Source organism: Urocampus carinirostris, chromosome 3 (genome assembly GCF_059441175.1).
Source record: "Urocampus carinirostris isolate Australia breed hairy pipefish chromosome 3, RoL_Ucar_1.0, whole genome shotgun sequence".
Classification (NCBI taxonomy): domain Eukaryota; kingdom Metazoa; phylum Chordata; class Actinopteri; order Syngnathiformes; family Syngnathidae; genus Urocampus; species Urocampus carinirostris.
Window position 1 is genome coordinate 33030482 of NC_142351.1, and position 8808 is coordinate 33039289.

Below are 8808 nucleotides of genomic sequence, written 5' to 3' on the forward strand. Positions count from 1 at the left end.
AAAATCAGATCTTTTCTAGGCATGGTGATGTATTTCCAAAGCTTCATTGAAGCATGTTCTGCGAAGGCAAAACCTCTGTTCAGGCTCACATCTGAATCTGGTGACAAGCATAAGCGCAAGAGAGCCCGCAAGAAAGGTCAAGTGAAGCTGACGCCTGCAGATTGGTCCGATGCATGCCAGAACGCCTTTGAAACACTGAAGCACGACCTCGTGACAGGTGTCACTCTGGCCCACCCAGATTTTGATGCGCCGTTTATTCTGGCTGTCGACGCATCCTTTGATGGGATTGGAGCAGTCCTGTCACAGCTGCCACCTGGTGGAAAAGTAGCCAGACCAGTCGCCTTTGCAAGTAAGACGCTCTCTCGCTCCCAGCTCAACTACCCTGCACACAGGCTCGAATTTCTTGTCTTGAAATGGGCGGTATGTGATAAATTCAGCCATTGGTTGAAAGGAAGACACTTTACCACGTGGACCGACAATAACCCACTTACATACATTTTGACCAAACCAAGACTTGATGCGTGTGAACAGCGGTGGGTAGCGAAGCTAGCTGCATACAATTTTGACCTGAAGTACATTCCCGGACCAAAGAACATCGTAGCCGACGCTCTGAGCCGTGAGCCATTTGTACGGTCATGTGTGGGTCATCGCCTTGTTACCGAGCCCTATACTTCGCTCTTGGACCAAGTCAACAGGGTGAACAACAGTACTGTGCAAGAGGTGTTCAGAGTATCCAACAATTGTCACGCTGTTGTAGACGAGAGTGCTGGGACATCAGACGAGTCAGTAAAAAGGGCAATTCCATCAGGCTCCAATGGTTCTGTGACATCAGAAGAGGTTGCTGCTGTCTTCAGTGCTCAGTCCACTGGTGGCGTGGGTCAAGTGATGGGAACAGACGCCAACTTCAATCTTCTGCAGAAGGGAGATCAGTCAACGGCACTCCCACAGAGTCAGCTTGTTGGTTTACAAGAACAGGACAACACAATAAGCAGGACCATGTACTTTGTGCATAGACACAAGAGACCTACCAGGCGTGAGAGAGCTGTCGAGTCGCCTAGTGTGATGAAACTACTGAAGCATTGGAGCAGACTCACCATACAGAATGGCATGCTCTACAAAATAAGGAAAGATCCTCACATGGCCAAGAAAATCTTCCAGTTTGTGGTGCCTGATTCATTGAAACAGAAAGTCCTTCAAGGTTTACATGACTCAGCAGGTCACCAAGGCCAGAACCGTACTTTGTCTCTGGTGCGGCAACGATTCTTCTGGAATGGCATGGAACGTGATGTTGTGAATTATGTCAAATCCTGTCAGCGCTGTGTAGTAGGGAAAACACCGGAACCACACAACCGTGCACCACTCAAGAACATAGTCACCTCTGAGCCTATGGAGTTGGTCTGTATAGACTTTTGGACTGCTGAGCAAGAGAACAAGTCTGTAGATGTCCTGGTCGTAACTGATCATTTCTCCAAGATGGCGCACGCCTTCCCTTGCAGAAATCCAACCGCCAAACAAGTTGCTCGCCGTCTCTGGCAGGATTTCTTCCTTGTCTATGGTTTCCCACGGCGTATCCACTCTGATCAGGGAGCTAATTTTGAGAGCAAACTGATCAAAGAGCTTCTAGAGATGGCAGGGGTGCAGAAATCCCATACCACTCCGTACCACCCCATGGGAAATGGCATCGCAGAACGATTCAACCGAACATTGGGAGATATGATCAGAACCCTTCCCCCTCAGCCCAAAGCAAAGTGGCCACAAATGCTGCAGCAGCTCACATTCTGCTATAACTGCACAGAGCATGAGACAACAGGGTTTGCACCGTTTTACCTAGTGTTTGGTAGGATCCCTCGTCTCCCTGTCGATGTCATGTTTCAACATGCTAATACCAATGATGCTGTTGTCAGCTACTCTGACTTTGTACGCCATCTGAAGAAAGATCTACATGAAGCTGCTCAGATTGTACAGAGGAATACTCTCAGAGAACAGACTCGTCATGCCAAGCTGTACAACCGTAGGGCCAAAGGATCACCTCTCGTCGTGGGAGACCGGGTGTTGATCGCCAACAGAGGTGTCCCGGGGAAACGCAAAGTTGCAGACAAGTGGGAGTCAACCCCGTATGAAGTCATATCAGTCAAGCCTGATCTCAATGTCTACAGAGTCAAGGATTGTCTGACGGGCAAAGAGAAGGTAGTTCACAGGAATTTGCTGCTCTCTGTTAGCTTCTTGCCCTGTGAGGATGATCTGGCCAGCGAATCTGAACACTCAGAGTCTGACGCTGCTATGCATGGAAGTGATGTATGCCCTGATTTACCTGACGCGGTTGAAGACAGTGATGTCCGTACAGTAAACTGGGTGATACAGGCAGGTGAAGAGCAAGTTCATCCAGAGGTAGAGGATAACTCACTAGACAGCAGATCTGATGCCCAGTCCGACTCTCGCAGTGTTGATACATCCAGCCGAGGAAGTCAGCACATCCCCGAACAAGATGTTGACCATACTTCAAGTGACAATACGGAAAGCCCATCACAGTGCTCTGAAAACATGATCCCTTTGGGTATGGGTCTCCCAGACGAGACCCCATTGAACACTGACCATCTGGACGCAGACTCCCCTGATACTGACTGTTTAGACTTGACTGCCCCAGACCTTCAAGCTCAGGTTATTTGTGCTCAACCTAACCGTTATGGTCTTAGGGTCCGCCAGTCCATCAGGCCTCCTAGTCGTCTTATTTGTCAGATGAATGACCATGTGGTAGGTGACAATCATCTGTCCGCAATATCTGCAAGTTCCTAGTTTAAGTTCAGTAGAGATGCACTTTCAGTTTGAGTAACAAAGCTTGAGTAAGAAACAAGAATTGTGCCTATGTGAGCACTTACAACTACAGGAACAATGTTTGATATTTCAGAGATGTAACAGGCATCTTTGAGTCTGTGCTTAGTTAGGAGTTTGCTCGCCTCCTTTCTTTTCACACTCCTTTTTGGGAGAGTTTTAGAACTGACATGCACTTCAGTTTGTTCCTTGTAATACTGTACCAGTTTTCGTGTCCTCTTTTTCATCAGTATTTGCCTTTTTGGCATGTGATTTTTTTTCTTTTTAGTGTAGCACTCCCATATTTAGCAGAATTTCAGGGGGGTGTATGTAACGGGTGTAATAATAACTTTTATTTTATTGAAATTCCTGCTAAAATATGTGTATAGTTTTTGGTAAATGTCCTGCAATGCTGAGTCCAACAGTGCCATCTGCTGGTATGGGGTGGGGTTTGGTTTTGGCTTCTAACATGTGACCAGGAGGCGGGGTTTTGTCAGTTTAACCAGAGTACTACAAAGGTAAGACATATCTTTTGGTGCTCCACAAAATAAGTTAATTTTAAACATTATAACCCCAGCTGACAAATCTCTCACCATGCATAGTAATGTGATTGATATTGTCAAGCTGTTTTGATTTATTTTCGTTTTGTTTCTGTTTTACTAAATATTAATTCCCCTTGTAGAGATCAAAGAGATCAAACCCAGCAGAAAAAGCTAATGTTGTGACTCATCCATTTGCAGGTAAATTGTACCCATTTTTATACTCATTATTGTTTTTATTCCTATTTTTTTCATATACATTAAAAAAAGGATGATGTTGGTTAAAATTCAGAGTAAAGAAAAACATGTTGAATTCATTGTAAACGTTAAAAATCCACTATACGATCTCTTGCTAAAAGTATCTTGTTAAAATGCAAAGATTTATACATGTATTGTGATATTCTAAAATGTATTTTCTGTAAAGTGAAAAGACAGCTCTTTGATATGCTTTGTTGTCAGTTTAACCAGAGTACTACAAAGAGATCAAAGAGATCAAACCCAGCAGAAAAAGCTAATGTTGTGACTCATCCATTTGCAGAACTGTAATAATAAAAACCTCATCATCCAGTCCAGCGTGAATGTGGATCTTTGGTGGGACACGTACAACGCGGTTACATATATATATATATATATATACACCGGAGCCATATCCACCTAGTGGGAGGTGGCTAGAGTCATTTCTGACTCTTTCTGGGAGATTGATATGGAGGAGGGGATTCCCAGCCCCCTCGCTCAACCCAACTGATGTGTTGGGAGTCATTAGGTGACCAAACCCTCCAATTCCAACCCCTAATGCCGAGCGCCAAGCAGGGAGGCAATGAGTACCAATGTTATAAGTCTTAGGTATGACCCGGCCGAGGCTTGAACCAGCAACCCCAAGGCCACTGAGCCTAATTTAAACATGTCCTTTTTGCTTACCATTGATAACACAGACTGGACAGATATCTCCACGGAAATAAAAAGGTTTCCTATGTTTTATTTCATCAAAAGCAGCTGCTGAAAAAACAATGTAGACCGAAAGGTCCACAAAATCAAATCATTTGGTACACTGTGTGACATTTATTGGGAAAAGGCTATTATTACCAGTCCAAGATTAACTTACTGAATCATAACTACGATCCTTGGTAGTTAATTGAGTTCGATGTGAAATACATACCAAGAAAATGTCCTCTGGCGGACAAACTCCTTCTGGATAATCGTTTGTTTACATTCCTCTTTGTGATAAGCAAATCGATGTGTTCTTAAATCTGTGTTGGACTTAGCTCGCTGATTGTGGGTGGCAACGATAAATTACAATTAAAAAAACAAAAACAATTGATTGTGTGTTGCATTTATCCGAGTTTCTGTTGTGTGTAAGAATGACTGACGCTCACACGACTCCTGAGCAGACTGCGATTTGTGGGATCAATGTTGGTCTCAGGAGTAACTGAGCATCCTCCTCTCATTCAGCAATTCCCAGAAAGCAAGTGCTTAAAGGGACACTGCAATTTTTAACCACTTGATATGGCTGTATTGTGTTGTGCAACCGATACGTGTGATGCATACTCAAGCACAAGGGTATTGATTGTAACTTTGTTCCTGAGATGAAAGGGCAGAGGAAAGAATAAAATGGCAACAACACATGTTTATACAAAGTTCACTTATCATTACTGTTTTTGTTTTAACCAACGGCTATTTAGCCATCAAAATACATGTTTTGGGTGTTGTTTGAAATGATCAATGGCAGAAATGCTAAAAATATCAAATTATGCAAACATTCTGGTTGAAATAGGTTATTAAATATTTTCTCCTTTTCTAGCATTATCACAAAACAGTACTCAACTACAATTTACTCACTGGTAAATGCTGAAATGACCTTTCTGGTGAAAAAAGTGGGTTAGATCTTCCATTTGGTGAGTTCCAAGCTTGTTTAGTTAAAAAGTCAAGTCATGTAATGTTTATCTCATCTCATCTCATCAGCTGCACCGCTTATCCTCAGTAGGGCCGCGGGAATGCTGGAGCTCATCCCAGCAATTTTATCAAAATAAAAAAAATAATAAAAAAAAACTAAGTAATGTTTATATTGTATATTAATCACAAAGAGTCTCAAAGGGCTGCACAGATTAAAGACTTGCAAACTACAGACCATTATGACACCATCCCCTCATCTAAAACCTACATGAGGGCAAATAATACACATATTATCAACATAAAATAGAGGCTATTCATATGCTATAGAGTAGAAGTGTGTTTTAAGCTTAGATTTAAACATTTCCACCAAGGTTGCAGATCGAATCTCAGGGGAAATAGCATTCCACAGCACCGGGGCCCGGTTGGAGAACGCTCTCGAACCTGCGGATCTCTTCTTGGCTCTTGGGATCACTAGTAGACCAGTGTTTTCAGAGCGAAGGCTCCGGACCGGTACATAGGGAAATTAAAAAACATTTTTTATGGGACTTCAAAATAGAGCTGACACACAGCTCTCCAGTTTGAGTCCATATGCTGGCATTAAATGAGTTAATTTCAGGGTGGGGTTCAAACAATGCGCCATCTCCAGAATCCAAGATGGCAATACATTACATTACTTTTTTTTTTTTTTTGCAAGTCCGATTATCGCTAGGGTGTCGGTAGTGACTTCGGACGCACGCTTAGTGCTTCCTGTGGATAGCCCCAGCTTCGATGACTGTCGGGGCACTTCTTGCCCCATCCGGTGGTACTACATTTTGCTGCGATTAAGACACTTGTTTGGGTCCTGAGTCTACACCACTTAAATTTATGTATTTAGCAACGATAGGTTTCTTTTCTATCACTTTGTCATGTGCGCAAAGGATGGGAGAACTTAAGCTATGCATGTCTACAGGCTGCTGTGATTGTACAGGCTTTTGAAATGTGATCAGTTGAGTCTTATTTTTCGCACTCCTGCAAACATTCTAATTCCAAATTAATTAAAATATTTACAGCTGGGCTAATCCTTTAAGATCGACAGCTGCAGACTTGATCTGCAAAAGAATATTTCAATCAAGGCACAATGTGTTACTTTTCGGTACTAGATATTTCCCCGCTGATTTGTTTAAAATGTAAGAAATGGACGTGAGTGTGTTCATTTTTATGCTTCTTCAAGACTGTGGCCTAAAATACAGTGTGGCTTGTACAAAAACAGTTTCTCCCTTAGAATTGCACATGTGGCTTTTGAACAGGTGTGTTCTGAAGTGCAGAATTTACGGTAGACATTTGAAAGAAAGAACACCAGCATAGCCAGTGGCCTGAAGAGGCAATGGCTATCACTGAACGTGACTCAAACTTCTGCCGTGATTTATTTGTGATTCACAACAGTCCTGCGTAGTTTTGTGTTTGCCCAGTGATGTCAACGTGGAGCAAACTTTAACGCACTCTGGGCGCTCTTCAAAATGGCTGGTGACGCCATGAATGGCCGTGCTGCCTGTCCTGTCTGCAGTCAAACTTCTTGTGGCCAGTGTTGGGCGCGTTACTGGAAAATATTAATTAGTTACAGTTACTTGTTACTTCATTTCAAAAGTAATTCCGTTACACCGACCCCTGGTGTTGGGTAGGGGTTTGCGCCCCAACATGAAAAAGACAGTACTGGTTTCCATAGTTACCAGTAGCAGGAAAAAACTCTTAATCTAACTCTAAGATGGTGTCACTGTATCCGTATTCAATCGTACTTTGTAAGTAAATACAAACATACCCACAGCTGTTTTATTTTTCAAGTTGGCTGGCAGATTGAGGGTTAATACAGTTAGCAACCAGAGAACATTGTAATTTATGATCTTCTCTTGATAGGGAAACGGAGTAATGCACTTTGTTGTAAGGACAGTCGAGTTACATAATTTGATTAATAACACCTTACAGAATTTGTTATCCCAGCACTGTTCGTGGGTATATCGAGTAGGGTTTGGTGGGTCTTCCCCGCCCAACATTGCCCTCCACCCATTGCCAAGGCCAGGAGAAGAGAAGGATGTCTCCTGGCCTTTTTCCAAATCCTGCATCTGTCTAATATTAACTGCAGCACAAACAGATGAGTGATAAACAAAAGACAAAGTAAACACTCACCCAAGGTTTTGTCACAACAGACACACACACACACACACGTGCACTCGCACAGTAAATAATTAATTAGCCTTGCTTATGTGTAAAAGCCCCAAAAGGCCAACTGCTCATGTATCTTTATAACTGATTTCAAATACATATATTAGAGCTCTCATAACTTCTAAATTCCTTATCACTGAAGTTTCTTTGGTTTCCATACAGTAGATTTAAATATGTGAAACATAACGCTTCTACTTTTGAAGGACTGTGTGAAACATTTGGCCACTAGATGTCACTGTATGGTGTAGTACAACTGAAAATAAGTGCTAAACAGCACAATGAAGAGTACAAACTACAAAGACTCAAAGTGACCCAACCACACCAATTTTCTTCTTTTTTGCCGAGCCTTAGAAAGTCTCTGGGACCTGTAAACCGTAATAATGTCAGCTCCCTTTTTGGTGAGGATGGTATGTAAAATAGTAACTAATTTCTCGCCCTTTGAGTTTTAAAAATAATTCACAGTTATATGATGGTTCATTTATATATGCTCATTATTGAAATCAATATTGTTTTTTGTTTTTTTTTCAACAAAAGTTTGTATATTTTGATGGATCTCGTGTAATTAAGCCTAAAGTGGGCTCTACACTGGGAGTGTGGTATCTGAGTGAATCCTGAATATATTTTCATTTTTAACCACTAAAACCTTCCAAAGAATCAGATGTAAAATACATATTTTAGTGTTCTGTTCGTTTTTATGCTCTTTGTGGACTTCTGTTGAACAGATAAACACCAAGGGGGTTGATATATTTTATGTTGACAGTATCTGTGTATTATTTGTTATTGCAACATCCATTGCTGCCTGGTCATCCTGGAAGGGGAAATTACCTCATGTGTGGTCCCTTCTCAAGGTTTCTTCATTTTCCTCATGTTGAGGTTTTTGAGTTTTTCCTTGCCCTCATGTAGGTTTTAGATCAGGAGATGGTGTCATAGCAGTCTATGGTTTGTAATCATCTGTGGTCTGTGCAGCCCTTTGAGACTCTTTGTGATTAAGGGCTATACAAATAAACATGAATTGACTTGACTTTGACCCCTGCCCATCCGTATTCGATCAAAATGAGCCCAATTGCAAACCCAACAATAAAATTGTTTTATACGTTAGACTACAACTTCTTTCCATTTAAAAAAGCCTACATATTTTATTCAATCTACCTGAATCAGCCCTTTGAGACTCTTTCTGATTAAGGACTATACAAATAAAAATGACTTGACTTGACCTTTTATTAAGAAAAAGAAAATAATTTATTTTTCATTTTTGTTGACATTAAAAAAATCATTCCGGAGCATTTGCCAGAGTTGTGTAATAATTCAGATTTTTATCATTTCACCCTGCCGTCCTTTCTGAAACCAAACAAAAGCAGAATGCAAATACATAGCC